Source organism: Crocodylus siamensis, chromosome 4 (genome assembly GCF_052110815.1).
Source record: "Crocodylus siamensis isolate JL-2025a chromosome 4, ASM5211081v1, whole genome shotgun sequence".
In the NCBI taxonomy this organism is placed as follows: domain Eukaryota; kingdom Metazoa; phylum Chordata; order Crocodylia; family Crocodylidae; genus Crocodylus; species Crocodylus siamensis.
Window position 1 is genome coordinate 171,854,806 of NC_143398.1, and position 17,885 is coordinate 171,872,690.

Consider the following 17,885-nt stretch of genomic DNA (forward strand, 5'->3'; position numbering starts at 1 on the left):
CTTATGCTGTAAGCCACACAAATATTGATTAGTGTTAGTGCTAGTTTGAGTTTGGAGCAATCACACATTCAGGCTAGCAGGGACCTGGAGGAATGAGAAGTAAGAATCCACCTCCATTCCCATTCTGAGCTTTTCCCCTGCCCCCTTGGGGCCCCCCTAGTTCACCCCTGCCCCTGGGGCTCCCCCCTTTCCCCTCAGGGTTCCCCTCTGCCCCCAGGACTCACTTCTCCCCACCCCGCTCCAAACGTACTTGTGACTGCCCATGCTATCTGTTAGGGCTGTGCGAAATGGGCCCTTTTTGATTTGGATTCAGATTAGGCCCATATTGGGGACAGTGATGCAATCCATTGGTTCAGATCACTGTTCCCGATTCGATTCGGCCAAATGCAAATCTGAAGATTCGATGCTGATTTGGGAAATCAGCGATTTGGACACAGCTTTAAAAGATTTTTTCTATTTACCTTGAAGTAGCAGTGCAGCTCATGATCGCTGTGGTGCTGGGGCAGATGGAGCATCCCACAGCAGAGTGGGGGCTCTCTAGTGTGCTCAGCAGCGAACCCAGAAGTGGACCAGAAGTACTTCCAGGTTTGCTGGGGAGTGCACTGAGGGCCCACCCCCCCATGCTCCCCTGGCTTGGCAATCAGCTGCATGGGAACCCCAGGTGGCCCCCTAGACCCAGGAGGCATCAGCTGCTGAACTGGGGGTGCATGGGGGGGGGCACTCACGTGCTCCCCAGCAAACCCAGAGGTGAGCTGGAAGTGCTTTTGGGCCACTTCTGGGTCTCCTGCCAAGCACACTGGGGAGCCCCCTGTGGTGCTGTGGGATGCTGCATCTGCCCCAGCACCACAGCGTTCAGAGCCCCTGCTACCTAGAGGTATGTAGAAAAAATGTTTAAAGCTGTATCTACAGCCAAATCACCAAATCTGTCTGAATCTCTCTGAATAGATTCAGAGGGTTCCAATTTGATTTGGAGAAATTAAAGGGTCCTCTGATTCGATTCAGTTTCAGAGATTTAGCCACCGAATCAGGGCCGAATCTCTGTCAAATCATATCAGGCACCAACGCATTGCATAACCCTACTATTTGTCCCAGAGGATCAGGCAGGGAAGAGTTAACTTCCCTGCCTTCCCTTCCCTTCCCTGATGCCAGCTGCCACTGCAGGGCAAATAGTTTTCTCCAGGCTAAGTCCAGCCCAGGGAGCAGCAGCAGCACTAGCGGCTGGGCAGACAGGTTAAAGCTTCCCTGCTTACTCCCCTGGGACAGACAGCTTAGGCCCCCACAAGCTGGGTTGGGGAGCAGTAAGGTGGTTGGGAGGCAGTGAGCAAGGCTTTGGGGTGCTGGGGAGGGCAGTGGGCTTGATCCGAGCCAGTGGAGGGGGATGCAGGGAGGGAGGGGCATGATACACTAAGCTATAGCATAGATTGGCTATGTTAGCGTAACATGAGATGGGTACCACAGATCAGAGATAAACCTGCACTGGAGTACCATAACTTTAAGCTGTCTAACGAGTACTCAAAACTAGTTTCAGGTGTTAATGTATAGACAGTCCAGTGGTTAAGAGCTCCAGTAGCTACCTAAAATTAACATATTACAAGGTCCTGAGTAAGAAGAAGCTAGAACAGATAAAGGAATGAACCAGGTGGTCAAAAAAGAGAGACAAAGTGAGGACCCAAAATCTGCACAGAGAGCCAGAAGTTAGGAGACATGAATTTGGGATATTAGGCAGCTGAATAAGAAGAGAATAGGACATAGGAACAAGGCTAACACAGGAACCAAAGCAGTAGCTGAAGACAAAGGGCAGGAACTGAAGGCTAAACAGAAGCAGGAACAAGGACAGGGGCTGAAAGAAGTCTTGAGGGCAGACAGGGACCAGTCAGAACCAGGCTTATGAGGCACTGAGCATCCAACAATCTTTGTTGGCTGCTTCCTTTTACCTGGTTTTAATGACTCTCACAACTAATCAGGTTACCAAGGTAGCTATGTCTAATGCTCTTTATACCTTGCCCACCTGGCTAGGGATAGTGTTACTGTCAACATACATTAACAGCCATTCTCAGGTTCATTCTGCTGGTAACTGATGCAGGACAGGATGTTTCAGGGAAGGTATGGCAGGGCACTAAAACTGAAGTGCACACTACTGATCCTTTAAGAAAGAGCATCTTGCAACCCCAAGTACAGCTAAGAAAGTGCTGTACCATGTGAACTACCAGATTAGGATCCTAGCCAGCAGACCATGGGGACAGCAGAGCTCTAATCAGTATGAAATCTAATCCACATAGCTAGGTAATCTCTTTAGCTAGGTAATCTGTCCTATCAGGTGAAGGTAAAGAAGGGTTATCTGGTTCACTGGATGGACCTGCAATGGCAATCAGAAGATCTCAGTTCTATTCTTCTCACTGATCTAACGTTCCTATTTCCCCACACTCACCCTACCTCTTTTTGTCTATTTAGCAAGTAAAGTGTTTGGTTCTGGAACAGCCTCTTACTAAGTACCTATACAACACCTAGCAAAACAGATCCCTTATGTTAGCTTGGGCCTTCAGTATGCTGCTAATATAAAATCTAATAATAAAAGGTGGAAGAAAGGGCTTCCTGTGCTCCTTTCCCCTCTAGCTCAACCCTATCCTACAACACAGGTTAAGATTCAACCCCAACTATTCTTCAATAGATATAAGATTTTTAAGAGGTTTTGTTTTATTTATTTTTATAGAGAAGAACATCCAAACAGAAGACCAGAAGCAGGTTATAGTTTGGGGTTTTTTTTATAGTTGTGAGTGCAGTATAATACCAAAGAAGAAATGAAACTGGCCTAGCTACTACACCAACAGGCATTCTGTGATCATTTAAAAAAAGAATGATGACAGTGGAGGGACTTTCCACCAGCAGATGGAAAGGAAGAAAGAGGGGTCATCAGGATTAAATTTGGTTACCGCCCTCGATCTGTTCTTCAGTCACAGTTAGGCCATATAATCATGACACCCACTGATCAGCTACACATTATATCTGAATCTTCCTGTCAGAGAAACTATCAGTATGACTTTTTTCATACCTCTGTCTACCTTGCTTGTATAATCATGCAGCCTACTGCTATGCTGGGGCTTGCCCATACACAATATTTTTTAGTGTGTAATGCTTTGAAATGGATATGGCTTGGGTAAGAGGATCTTTTTTATTATTATTTTTACAAATCCAAATGCTGTCTGAATAGCATGTCACAAAAATCAGATATAAAAAATTCATAACAATCCCTGCAGGCTACAAGAGTTGCTGCTTATTGTATTTACTAAGCCACTGTCTGGGAGCCTGGAGGCTGATTTCACACCAATCCACTCATTAAATAACTAGATCAACACTGTACAGATGAGGGTGAAATGCAGATGACAACACTGGATCCGCCTACACAGATCACAGCACAAAGGAATCAAAATGCCTCAAACATTATTTAAAATTGCAGTTTTACAAGTGGTAAAACATGTCCTGCTCTTTCGGGCTTGCTGTTTTCTTTCTTTCACCTTCTTGCCTTTGCCAGGTTTTGCTGGCTCAGTCCACTCTGCTGAGGAATCAACAATTTGAACCAACCCCCTCAGGCAGGTAATATTCAAGTCAGCCAGTAGTATCTCAGAATAGCTTCTAACACTGATTTTTCATGAATCCACAATTTTATTTATTTAGCAGTTATCACACAGAAGAATGATGATGTACTATTGATTATCAAGCTGTTTAAGAAGGAGAACAGATTAAAAAGAAATGACTTCTAATTGAAAAAAAAAGAATTGATGCCTGCTATGATGCTTTTGCCATATTAAAAAGCTACACAGTAAAGAAAAGAGCTAATATTAGAGGCACTAATTGCCCTAACAGTGACTACCTGATGATAAGATAAGGATGGATTATTACTCTGAAATTGTCTGGTTTATAAGAGGGCATCAACTGGTATGCTGAAAACAGGGGAAATCCTTTAGTAACATGCACCAAACATATTTGTAACTACATTGCTTTTAAAACAAGACACCATTCATTTGCAATCTAGTTATTTTCAGGTATTACAGCTGTAAGAGTTTGTGCTTTTAGAGGCACAGCTTTGTATTTTTTTTTAAACATCTTTTCTTCCCTGTTGCTGCCTTGAAGACCTACACAAACAAGGTCTGACTACCCAGGCTGCTTAGAAAGGAAAGTGATGAAATGAGCTAGATGCAAAGAACACCAAGGTTCTCACTCCTGCTCAAGTAGAGTGGTCGGTACTCTACTCTGTGGGTGTGTTTACACATGCATTTATGCCATCTTAAATTTACTGCACAGTACCTGCAGGCATCATGCAGGTATCAAATGTATGCTCAAGTAGGCATAAGTCACCGTATTTACTGTGTAGCACAGGCATGCATGTGTAGATGCATGCCCATACCACAGTAATTTTGGTTACTGCACAGTAAACATGCACATGTAGACATGCCCTGTGAGTAGTCCCATTAATCCCTCAGGAATAACCAAAATGCAAAGAGCAAGTAAAACAAAATAGTGTAGTATAATCCAAAACCATGTCACTAGTCCCTCCTAACTGAGACCAGGACCACTGATGCTCTACCCACTTGCTCTTTCTTCACCCATACCTGGGCCAGCATTTAAAACAGATGCATCAAAAGGTTCTTGAGACAGTCTTAGAACGGTACCCAGGCACATGGTGAGGACCCCTCTATTCCAACTAATTGATGAATTGGGCAGTGGACGAGTCTATTCTCCAAGCTGATAGGACTAGTTTCTCAGTAGCCATCCCAAGCTTGTCAAGCAGGTGGTATAGACATAATTTACAGTGTGTATTTTAACAGTGATCTGCTATATAGACTCAAATAAAAGTATGTTTTTAGATTGTTTACGGTTTTATTATTTCTAGAAACTGCAATACTTGGTTTTTAGACCTGTATTCCTATTTTACCTTAGAAACTCCTAGTCATGATTAGTGTAGAATATAAACCTCGCAGCCTTTGACATTTATCTTCAAAGCAGCCCTCTGCAGTTCCTTTTTTTCAGATGTGCACAGAAAGGCTACATGACTTACCCTAATGCTTGTGACTTGCCTTAACCACTAGATCATCCTTCAGAAACCATGAATTAGGAATTGTAACAAACGTAGCAGAAACAAGCAAAGAAAACAAAAGAAAACTGGCCCCTAAAAAACCAAAAAAACTAAACATGAAACAACAGCAAAAAATCCTTGCCTAAATATAAAACTAGAGGGGATGAAAGCAAGTTTGCGGTTCTTGAAAGAAAGAATTATTCTCTTGAGAATGATTTGCAGGGTCAGGTATTTGTACTGAAGTTATTGCAGTATAATTAAAACGAGAGTCCATATAAAAAGAAAAGGCTTATGATATAAAAAAGTGCCAAGCACTTAGATAACAGTGACATACAAAAGCAGAAAGAGGTTTAGATACGACATTTTTGAAACTCATCAGTTTAGGACAGTGGTGCTCAATGTGTTGGTGCTGCAGGCTGGATGAATGGCACAAGACCTGTCTGTGGACTATGTCTGGCCACATGGATTGGCTCCATATTACCAGCTGGACAGAGTCCCGTGCCACCTCCCCCAGCTGCACTTTGAGACCTGTGCTGCCTCCCACAGCCTAACACTGCCACATCAGGGCTTCATACCATCCCCCTGGGGCCCATGCTGCTGGACTGAGGTTTCACACTTCCTCTAACTGGCCCGTGTACCAAGATTGGGTCTGGAACACTTCTGTACACCAGTTTCACATACTATCCAGCCCAGAGGGCTCCCCATGGGCTTGGAAATTTGGGAGCAAGGACATAGCAATTGCTGCCCTGCCACCAAAGTTTCAGACCTGCAGGGACCTCTGCAGGCCAGATGGCATGGCTCCATTGTCTGGATTTGGCCCATGGGTTGTGCATTTTGTACAGACATATGGAAGCAGTGGTCCAGTAACTATTCCAGAGTACTTGCTACAGCTTAGGCATGTGACAGTGGTGACATACTTGTTTCATCCATTGGCAAGGATGCCGATGGGCTTCATAGAGCTCACATAGTAACCCTGTTGAGGAATCATTCCAGTATTACTTGATCTGTCATGAAATCCAGCCTTTTTATGAAGATCTAAAGAAAGAATAACTAAATCAAGTATTACCATAAAAAATGTGGTGAAACTGGAAGAAGTAGGAGAATATCATTTGTATATTAGCTGTTCTTTCTTAGTAATCCCATCATATTATTGCAATCAAAAGCTCATTGAAAAACAGGGTTTTTTTCCCTTGCAAAAAATTCACTGAAAACTAAGAGAGAAATAACTACCATGGAAATAGTCAGTGGAATATTTTAAAAATTAGCATGGAGGAGGAAAACCTTACTTTTCATTTTCAGCAATTTCCATGCAAAAATTGAAAGGTTTCCTGCTTAAAAAACTAGGGGAAAATGCTTTTAAAGTGTGGGTTTCAAAGACCAAGTCAAACATTCTGTAGCAAAACAGAATAAAATTTGTTCCATTTTCCTGCTGGAAAAAGTTTCAGAGGCAAAAATTCAACCAGCCATATTTTGTTTGCAGAAAAACTCACTGAAGAGTGATAATAGGAGACTACAACCATACATTTGGAAGAGTGGAAGGGATTACGGATTGAGAAATGGGATTACAGTTTACCTCATGGGTAAAATACTTCCTGGGCTATAGGTTAATGAGGTGCATCTGACAGATTCAAGGAGCAAAGGAAAGAGGAGACATCACTTCCTCAGTTAAAAAGAAAAAGTCATCTGCTTTCTGGACTTCCTAGGGACATCTAACAAAACCCACAGATTTCACCTGTTGTTCCCCTTACGTCAACTCTTACAATTCACTTGTGTATTACTAATATAGAAACTTCTAATTCAATGTAAATTGAAAATGTGAGAACAAAATTAAATATTAAAAAACCGACAAAAACAAAGCAAAAGATACTAGACAGGAAGGGAACAGACATGAGAAAACAATGATGGATCAGACGTGCATAATTCCCCCAGTGCATAAATTAGATAAACTTTTCTGCATAGAAGACTTGGTAGTGAGTGAATCCCAGAGATGACTAGAGCAACATTTATCTGAACGTGGAATCTCACAAAAATAGATAAGCATAATATTTCCAGCACTTATCTCTTCTAGTTTTTTAGAGAGCCTGGTATGACAAAAGTAAGCACAAATGAATGAAAATGGATAGAACAAATTTAGAAAGGTTCAGCTGAAGTTCAGAACTACTAGAAGTATTCAGAGAAGACTGCAGTCAGCCATTCCTACTTCAGGGTCTGATCAATGGTTAAGTGCATGCTGACCTCAGTAGTACACTGAGTCTCTCTTGTACAACTGCAAGAAACACAGGATTCCTAGCTTATGAACATGTTGGCTTTAAATCAAACCACTGACATTTGTATTGACTGTGGATATTTCATTGATCTAAAATTATAGAAGCGCATGCTGTGGTTTGTAGGTCGAAAAACAGTAAGTACACCTTGGGCCACCCAGACTAGATTTCTTTCACTTCCTTAAAGAGAAAAGTATTTGTAATCTTAACCCAGCTTCTTCCACCTTTTTTGAATCATACACAAACTCCCTTCCTTTGATTAAGAGACTGCCCTGCCTCAGACCAATTCCAACTATACTTCAAGACAACAGGAGTTTGTCATTAACTGGAATAGAAACAGCTTCAAGACCTTTACTGCATAGATTTTTCTCCAAAAGTATCTTGGGAAGGGATATTTTTCTTAGCCGCAATGAAGAACTGGTTTGTGTTCAAGCTTTGAGTGAAGACTGGGGTTGGATAGAGCTAGTTCATATTTCCTCTGCAATAGCTCACCAACTCCTAGTCATGATAGGAATGAAATAAACTCAAATCACCATTTTATCTTACAAGTCAATGGAGCTCTAAATTGCCTTTAAATCTGAAGTCTAGTCTACCCTTCACACTGCACACAGCTTTCTTGTGGTGTTTGCAGGGGTCGAAAAGAAACGGTGCTCTAGCTTGATATTCAGTTTAGGAGGGTAGCATTGATATCTTAAAGCTCAGCTCAGCTCCTGTTGAACAGTCATTCTCACCTCATTACCATTGGAACTCAGAACTTTTCCAACTCATTGTACTTTTAAAGACTCCCAAGACCAGATGCAGTCAGGAGTACACTAACAACTTCCACAAAGGGCTTGCTTTTTCAATAAGAGTAGTATGAACATTTTCACCGCAGTTCTCTGAATGGTAGCTGGTAATTGCTAGTTAAACCAGAAAAAGGAATTCAAGTTTTATCCTGAATGTGGTTTTCATTTTAAGACCCAGCATCTTGTACAGTTAGGCTGTTCTTTTTAGTCAGTCTGTTTTTAAGATGCAGAAGGATTTGACCCATTTCCCTGTATTAGCTTTTTCTTACTCACAGGGCACATTTACATGAGACACTATTGCATGGTCATTACTACGCATTTATTTAGTACTTGTAGAATCAGGTACTAAACAAACATGAAGTAACCGGACTTACAGCACAGTACCATTGGCAAATGTCTTTTAAGTGATGCTACTGTGCAGTAGCCTAATAATATTTTGCAGTAGTCTATTAGCCTGTCTGTGCTGTGACGCACTACTGTGCAGTATTTTTCAGCTACTGAGCAGTCAGCATTTCATGTAAATGCCCCACAGACCTATAGATTGGTTGAATGGAGTGCAATCAGGAAAACAAGAGCAGCATAAGTGGGACAGAAAGTGGATTTGCAAACAGAATTTTGCTGTGACTTCTGCATACTTAGTACTTAAGTTACAACTGAGGGAACATTAAAAATACACTCAGGGGAAAATTCATTTCTGTGCCAAGGAGGCAGCACAAGACCAATGAATCAATCAAATCCTATTTAAGAACTGAAAATAGAGATTACTATATTTTCTCACATGTAACACAAGCCTCGTCCCCTCAAAACTGCTGCTAGAAATTGGTGCTTATGAGGCAATATAGTCCAAACAAGTTCTTCCACTTACCTGGTGAAAGAGAAAATAAAGTCTGCACATGATCCACAGGGAGCAGAATAGTGAACAGGCTTAGCTCCCTAGCTGTTGCTACTTAGTTATTTACTATGGAAGGATCTTTGTTTCTTCATTTTGCATTTCAAAAACAAGATGCATCCTTTATACCAGGACATATTGTATGTGAGAAAACCTGGTATTTGGCGCCTGAAATTTTAAATGGTGTATCACTCAGAGACCAAAGAGACACTTGGTGATCTGGTCTGATACAGTCTGAGAGTAGAACTCTTTCCCTACCTTATGTTATAAATAGAGAGAACTTTGCATGAAGTAAAATTCAAAACTGAGCAGGAGGTCTGAGTAAACACTACAGAGTTCAATCCTAGAAGCACGAATACAAAAAGAAAACTGGTTAGAGTATGGACAAAAGTAACTTTTTGGAAGATTGCCAAGTGCAAAGGGTTGGAAAAGTTTCCAAAATGAATTGTTCCAGCCAGGTGACATACATACATACAGACCATGTGGCATGTCCTGTTTGGAACTTTTCAAAATTGCTGTGGCTGAATGCAGCCAGTTTTATAGCCAGGGGTGCTAGAAAGGGTGGATGATGTCTCTGGAGGGGCAGGGGCTCCCTGGCTGCTACTGAGATTCTGACCCTCCAGCCCAAATCCCCTTTAGCTCTCTGTTCCCCTGTCATTGAAAGTGAGAGAAAGAGGATTGGGGCTGGAAAGCCTGGCACCAAGGATGGCAACAGGTACCTGAAGGCTGGGGGAGTTGGGACCAGGGAATGGCAGGCTGATAGTCTCCAAACTATTTACCCCACTGTTTCATAGTTGGTATGGTTGGAAGGGACCTGAGCAGATCATCAAGTCCAACCCCTTGATATGGGCAGGAAACAACCCCAGCAAGGTGTTCACCCAGCCTCCTTTTAAAGACCCCCCGGTAGGAGCCAGTACCTTGGAAGCTCTTGGAAGCTGGTTCCAGACCCTAGCCGCCCTGACCTTGAAGTAGCACCTCCTGATGTCTAATCTGAATTTACCCTCTGCCAGCTTGTGACCGTTATTTCTAGTCACTCCTGGCAGTGCTCAGGGGAACAGAGACTCCCCCAATGCCTGCTGGTCCCTCCGACCAGTTTGTAACAGGCCACAAGATCCCCCTCAGCCTTCTCTTGTGGAGTCTGAACAGGTTCAGGTCCCGTAGCCTCTCCTCATAGGGCCTGCCCTGCTGCCCCCTGATCATGCGACTGGCCCTCCTCTGGACCCTCCATTGTTGTCCACATCCCTCCTGAAGTGCAGCACCCAGAACTGGACTCAGTACTCCAATTGTGGCCTGACCAGTGTCACATAGAGGGGAAGGATCACCTCCTTGGACCTGCTTGAGATGCATCTGTTCCTCTGTTCCCCTTGAAGGAGGCAGAGCAGAGCACTGTGAGATTCTGGGAGACCTATGGTTGACCCATCCTTGTACATGACTAACGAGAACTGAAATCCTTCAAAATGTGTCTCATTTCAAGAGCTTCATCTGCTTTGCAAACAAGCATTTCAACTACATAAGTGGATGCATTGATTTCAATGCTTAAAATTATACGCATGCTTTCAGGTCTTATCTGCAGTGATCAGTGCCTTATAGGAATGAGTTCCTACCACATAAATAAATATTCAAAATCCAATCTAAGTCCCTTTCTTTATTCTTAACATTCATTTACTTGCTATGAAGAAAAACTATATTTTTCTCTTCAATAGAAGCGCTAAAGGCAATAAAGTAAATAAAAATCAGTTGGCTGTTTGCTCATCTGCCCATTGAGGGTAAGCACAGGAAACTGTTGCTGTTTTTGTGTCACTGATGGGCATTTAGCTATGTCCATCTCCAGAAAGTTTACACAACTGGTGGATAACAATTCTGCAGAAAATATGAAGTCACCCTGCACTTTGTATACTTCATAAGCCTAATATTTTCAACTTTTCCCAACCCTTCACTTCAAAATGTCCATTTTAGATGAAATTCTACTAGAGCATACCCAGAGGAGATAGACTGAACTTATTAGATTTGGTCTGGAAAATTCAAATTTCAAACCAATGGTCTCCCTCAAGATTGTCTTTTCTTGTTTATTTGGAGATTCAATAAGCAGTAAAGCTTCCATTTACATTTTGCTATATGCCAGTTATGTTTTAGAGTAGAAACAAGCCTTTTGTTACAAGTTAAATTTAAAAAGTAGCAAGAAAAATGAAATTCATTCTCTTTGCACCATATATGATTAAAATGTTGGATACAGCATTACTCAGATGTGATCTCATATATGATCTTATTTCTTTGAACAACATATAATTTAGAAGATAATCCACAGGATGGCTTTTTGTTGTTTTGTTCTGCTTTTCCACTCTGCAAGAATGAAAGTATAGACAATGAATCAGTTGAAAGCCCAGGGATAAACCTCTGAGATAATATCCTAACCACCTTTCAGAAAATATTCATGAGCTATTAAAAGTTTGAGCTCAATGAACAATAAAAATAATTATTTCAAAATATTTTATTTAGAAAAGCTACTAAGAAGTTTGTATGCATTAAATGCATAATTGGGAATTAGTGACTGATATTATCACTGACTATGAGTCAGTAAAAAACGTAATTGTGTGCGTATAGTTAAGCACCTCTGCAGTTCCATCAATGTTCTTGAGTCTACCCGTGTGCTTAAAACATCTACCAATAACTTTAAGTGCCTTTTTGAATCAGAGTCTGAAAACGAAAGCCATTGTTTTGGGAAAAAATAGTCTCTGATAATAGTTTCATAGTTTCTAGGGTTGGAAGGGACCTGAGTAGATCATCTAGTCCGACCCCCTGCCATGGCAGGAAAGAATACTGGGGTCAAACGACCCCAGCAAGATGTTCATCTGTAAGGTAGTTAAGTCTTATCTATATTCACAAGAAGGGAAATCTCAGGGTGCAAACAAGTATTTGTGGGACCTGGTTTAGATTTACTTGAAGCTGCCTAAACTTAAACTGGGGCTGTATCTATGTGTGCGCTTTATTGCAGAGTAGACTAATTAGCTGCAGAGTATGGAACTGCTGTCTATACATGCGATGGTAGTAAACTGCAGTAAACTAATTAACTCCGCTGTAAGATACTATTGTCAGGCACTGTACTATCTTACGGCAGAATAATTAACTATGATTAAATGCACATATAGATGCTAACTGTAGGCATAAATTGCACCCAGGCAGCCCAGGTAGCAGGAGGCCAGAGTCTTGCTGCCACCTAGCCACATGGCTTCACACTTTCAGCATCCTCGTGCCCCAACCAGACCCTCTGCAGCCACCCAAAGCCCAGGGAAGAACAGGGCAGGAGTAGCCCTGGTGTAAACTGCTCCACCCCAGCTCAAACTGCTGTTGTCCTGGGTGCATATATAGATGTTGTACCTGGAAGTAGTTTACTTTGGCTCAAACTGATCTGAAGTTTATTACTTTAAATTAACTGCATGTGTAGACATATCCGGGGTACGGTGCATGAAAGCACTTAACTGCTGCCAGAGTAAGTGTGCCCAGTTCAGGGGGGAGTAGTCAGAGGGCTAAAAATAGCTGATTCAGGGTTGGGCAGAGGAGCAGAACAGCAGAGCCCTGGGGCTAGGGTGAGTGGCTGGGCTATCCCACTCCTGGAACTGTGCTGGAACATGCAGGTGTTCATTAGACCAGGTTAACCCATTTTAGATTGGCAGAGCCATTTTTGGAGCAGTTTAAGCCCTGTGAATGCCTTCATGACTGGGAATTTAGACTGACCTAACCCTGGTTAGGTCAATCTACATGTAATGCTTGTACATACCCTATGGCTACACAAGCAATACTTCCTAATTTTTTAGCACTTGACATCACAGCCTGAATGTTCTTTTAATGTGGCATTTTGAGTATTTGTATATTATATATCGCTCTGTCCACTCAATAGACAAGCAGGAAAATGAAATATATATATAATTTGCCTAATCTAATATCACAAAACCCATCAAACTATTAAAAGAGTATTACTTGACTAAGTTCAACGCATATAGCTTAGGACTCCATTTTCTTCAAGTCTAAACATCAATTTCTATTTAAGCATAACATTCTTGACAAAATTCTAATGTAGGAATGTTGATAGAGCTGTATGGGGAGGTTCCTCTTTCCTAAGCAAAGCTTCCTCTCTCAATCATAGGCAGAGAAATTAAGAATGATATTTAATCTCTCATTGTATGGCATACCTGCCAGGTAAAGAGGGATTTGGTTATTCTGGAATGTCATTGCAAAGGTTATATAAAAAATGCAACCCAAAAACTAAGTATATAATTTTGGTTAGATCTCTACGGGCCTCCAGTCCAAACCACTGAAAAAGTGAATTATCTAATCACATCTGGTCACAGGGGAGACTGAATGAGGCTATAACAACAAGCATTGGCATTTTGCTGGAACACAATGTTCTAAATGTGACAGCAGCAAGAAAGAACATAATTTTTGGACTAGTTCCATTTAATAAAGTTTGAATATTGTTTGTTTAAATAAAGTTTAAATACCCTGTGAACTATTCAATTTTTAAAAATCTTTAAGCTTTTAATGGTACTGCCATCATTCTGTTAATCACATTCATTAATAATTAGCCAGTCAAAAACAATTACCTTTAAAATGTTGTTATTTTTAAAAGGAAAGAACCTCAGGTGAGGAACATATGCAGATAGTTGAAATATGGAATACTCTGACCTGCTTTTAGAAAAGAAGCATAAAGCAGACATCATGCAAAATGCTAATACTTTCAGTGTTTGAGAACCATTATTGTGTAAGGCTTATAACAGAGCTTTCATTCACAACTTTTCCTATAGTAACAGGTACATTCACTTCAATGTGTAAGGTTAATCCAACAGAAACACTCACTTTAGTATGCAGTCTGGTATTGAAAAGGAGTCAAGTCTATTCCACTAATAGCACAATTTTATAAAGCATTATATGTGGACTAACTCTGTTCCCAATGAAACCCACTCTAGAAGCCTAAATCTTTTCTCTGAGATGCCCATTTATGACTGACAACTGGATATACACACAACAGGAAAAGAAAAGGACCATTAGAAGTGAGCAAAGTAAAAAACATGGTATGAAATATTTCCACTCAGCTGGCACTCTTTCCTTCCTTCTAAGGCATATGCAAAGTATGCAGAAGTATGCATACTCACTAGTAAGACACAAATATTTACTCAAAATGTATACATACTGCTAGCTGAAAAACTGATACTATTTCTTACTAGATACTAGGGCTTGGTGAAGCTTCAGGTGCTGATTCAATTCGGAGGAGATTCAGCCCAATTTAGTGGCCAAATCTTTGAATCCAGATCAAATCAGGAGACTAATAAAAAGGTTGGAATTGATTTGAAGCTTCCAAATCAATTCAAAAAACATTCATAGAAAGATTTGGAGATTCTGGCAGTCCCCACTCAGTACTGCAGGGAGCTGGACCTGGGCTCCATGCTGGTAAGTAGGGAGTGGGAGGCGGGGCCAGGAGGAAGGGGGAGGGGATCATGGGGGACCCTGATCACCCAGCCCCTCTGAGCACCCCCGATTCCTGGTCGCTCTCCCAGCCCCATCAATTGCTGCTTACCTGGCCCCAGTGTCCCAGCTCTTAAAAAAAAAAAATCCCCACACTCACCAGCTCCTGCCAGGCTGGGGGGCAATCCCCACTGCCCCGTGCTGTGTGGGGGGTTCTGCCATAAGCCCCCATCCCCCGCCTGCTCTGTCTAAAAAAGCCCCTCACTCACCGGCTGCTGCAGCAGACATCAGGGCTTCTAGGAATTTGCAGCAGAGCCCCACCCATGCAGCACGGATCACTGGGGTGCAGTGGGGATTGCCCCCCGCCTCACCTGGCAGGAGCTGGTGAGTGTGGGGCTTTTTTTTTAAAAAAGCCAGGATGCTGGGGCTGGGTGGGGCAGCCATTGATGGGGCTGGGAGAGCAGGCAGGGGATGGGGCCAATTCCGTGGTGGCTGAATCTCTGAATCAGATTCGGCCAATCCATTTGGGACAGCGATTTGAATCACCTAATCGAATCACTGTACCCTGAATCTGCTGAATCCAAAGCAAATATTAGCTGCTTCACACAGGCCTATGAATACATATAAATAGCGGTGTGTTAGATTGAGGTTTACTCTAATACATACTGGGTGCAGCTACACATGCGCTTTACTGCAGAGTTGACTAATTAGCTCTGCAGTAAAGTGTTACCACCTACATGAGGTGCTATTAGGCCTCAGTAAACTAATTAACTCCATAGAATAGTACAGCCTAACAGAACTACTATCCTACAGTGGAGTTATTTAGTGTGCCACAATGCATGTGTAGACAGTGACCAGGGTTGGCAGGGGCATGAGGGTGCTACAGTGCAGGGGCTGCCTGCTGGCTAGGCCCACACTGTAGCACCCTTGTGCCCCAGCCAGCCCCTCTACAGCATGTTAAGTTGGGGAAGAGGAGCTCCAGGTGGACAGGCTTCTCCCATGGCCCTGTGCCAGCCAAGGCTGTGTTGCCGTAGCTCAACATGCTGTGGTCCTAGACGCATGTGCAAACACTGCTCCCAGGAGCAATAAAATTCAGTGCAAACTGCACCAGAGTTTATTCAAGTAGATGCACATGTAGATGCACCCATTGCATGGTGAATTTTTTATACAAAAATCTCCCACTGAAAGTAAATAGACTTAGGTTATTTTCTCCAACTGCCAGAGGACTTGTCCATGAATTGCAGAATCATGAAGAAACAATGAGTGGCACCAGGGTTAAAAAAAAAACAGTAAAACTTCTCAAAGGTCCTTCTACTTCCACAAATGCATCACCTCCTTTCTGTCCTGTGCTGTTAACTGATCAGCAATACCAGTATTTTGTAGTCAGATAATGTAGTCAGTATCTGTAACTTCACTGTCACTAGTGCCTACCCCAACAGTCTTGAGTGGATTCCCTCAACGTTCAAAGACGTTTTTGATCTAGGATTTTAGATGTTATTTCCATTTGCAGACATGTGGAATACATGAGTACAGAGACACGTGGAAGTAAAATACCACATATTCCTCCTATATTTGACAGACAAGAGAAGTTCTTTCTCAGTTTAATAGTGAGTAATTAGAGCAATCAGTTTAGTTTATTTTCTTCATTACTTACTCTGAAAGGGATTTTAGAAACCAACTCTAAAACAAAACTGTTGCTAGGCCATGGGTATCCAACATACTAAAAGCACATGATAATTCCATATACACTATTGTAAGCAGTAATTATATCTGGATCACGCAAAATCTTGTCCTAAAACAAAGCAAAACAAATTGAAGGAATCTGTAATCTGATTTGTGTTGACACAACAACTTCATCGAACATTTGCCACTGTGTTTTTGCATAGCAATAGATTTAGTGTTCGGCCCACTTTGTTCATGTGCATTTGTGTTCACTCCCTGACATTACACTGCTGTTCAGCACTAAGCAAGCACACTCAATAAAATGTTTAATTTACAAGCATGTGTGATTCCCTTTCCGATTATCTATCTCCCAACACAATAAAATCCAGCTGATGCAAAACACCACCAGTGCTGCCAAATCAGACTGCTGAGAGATTCATTTAGCTGCACAGAAACACCTCCAAAATTCTCATTTATTGGATTCTGCTGCCAATCACATTAATTCCAACACAAATGTCAAAATAAGATAAAAAAAGTAGCCTGATTATAAGTAGTGAGCAACAGGAAAGGTTCTCTACATAAAGTTTAGAAAGGTCATTTTAAATAAGGCAATTCCTTTTTTTCTCTACATTGCCAAATGAATGGAAACTCTTGAAAGCAAGATGCGGTTATTTAAGTTGGGTAAATCAATGGATGAGTGAGGCAAACACTGGACATTTGTTAATCCCAAATTTGATGCAAAACACCTCTGAATTTCTATTCTAGCATTTGATTGGTTTCCAAAGATGAGTTGTATCTTTTAAAATCAGAGTTGGCCTGACTTTTCAAGGTCATTTAAGACCTAGTTCAGCAAAGCACTTCAACATCAGTTTATACTTGAGTTTTCTGCTTGACTTGATTGTAACACCACAGTTTCCTAGTGCTTAAACATTTCTCTAAATTGGGACCTTAAGAAGAGCCTACACAAGCATAAGAGAAAGGAAATAAGCATTCCAATCTTTCTGTCTGTCTTATTATACGACTGTTGGCAACACTTGTTCTCATCAACCCAAATTCTTCCCTACTGTAGTTCTACTGTTTTTGCTAAGTTTGAACCATCAATAAATGAACTGGTGGGAAAGAAAATCCAAGTTTTACCTACTTCTCATTAACATATATAGGGTAATTGCCACAGGCATATAAATAGCCTTTCACACCTGACTTCGCTGCCATTATCCTCAGTGACCTGGAAAATATGACTAAGCCAACTGGAACTGCCTTCCTCTATCCCAGGAAGCAGAGAAACCACATACAGTATACTGAGCATATACTGTGAGTATACTACCTTTGTCTAAGCTCTTCTTATATCAGTTATATAAAAAATAATTCAAGTTTTTCCACATATAATACTTGCTTCCTATTTTTGATTTACTCTGTCATGATATCATAATATTAATATATATTCTCTTTATATGTATGTGTGTGCATGAAGATATATAGATATCTCTATCTATCTCTATCTATCTATCTATATCCACACACAATATATATCATATTTGTAAAGGTAAACCTTGCTAAAGGGACCTGAAACTTATACCATTAAGCACTCAAAATCAGGAAGCACTAAAATTAAAGTTGCATGTACAGTCACATATACATTCTGGTATCATTTTTAACTACTGTATAACGTATTGTTACTCAAATAATAGAGTATACCCCTTGTTCTGTGCTTTTTCTAAAACAAACAGGCCAGCTATAACCAACTGCCAACTGCTGTT

At 41.4% G+C, this 17,885-nt stretch overlaps 1 protein-coding gene across 8 annotated transcripts in view; it reads right to left on the reverse strand.

Annotated features, from left to right (window-relative positions):
- Nucleotides 1-17,885, reverse strand: part of ERBB4 (erb-b2 receptor tyrosine kinase 4) — a 1,162,978-nt gene that overhangs the window by 852,124 nt on the left and 292,969 nt on the right. The gene's annotated exons all lie outside the window — the stretch shown is intronic.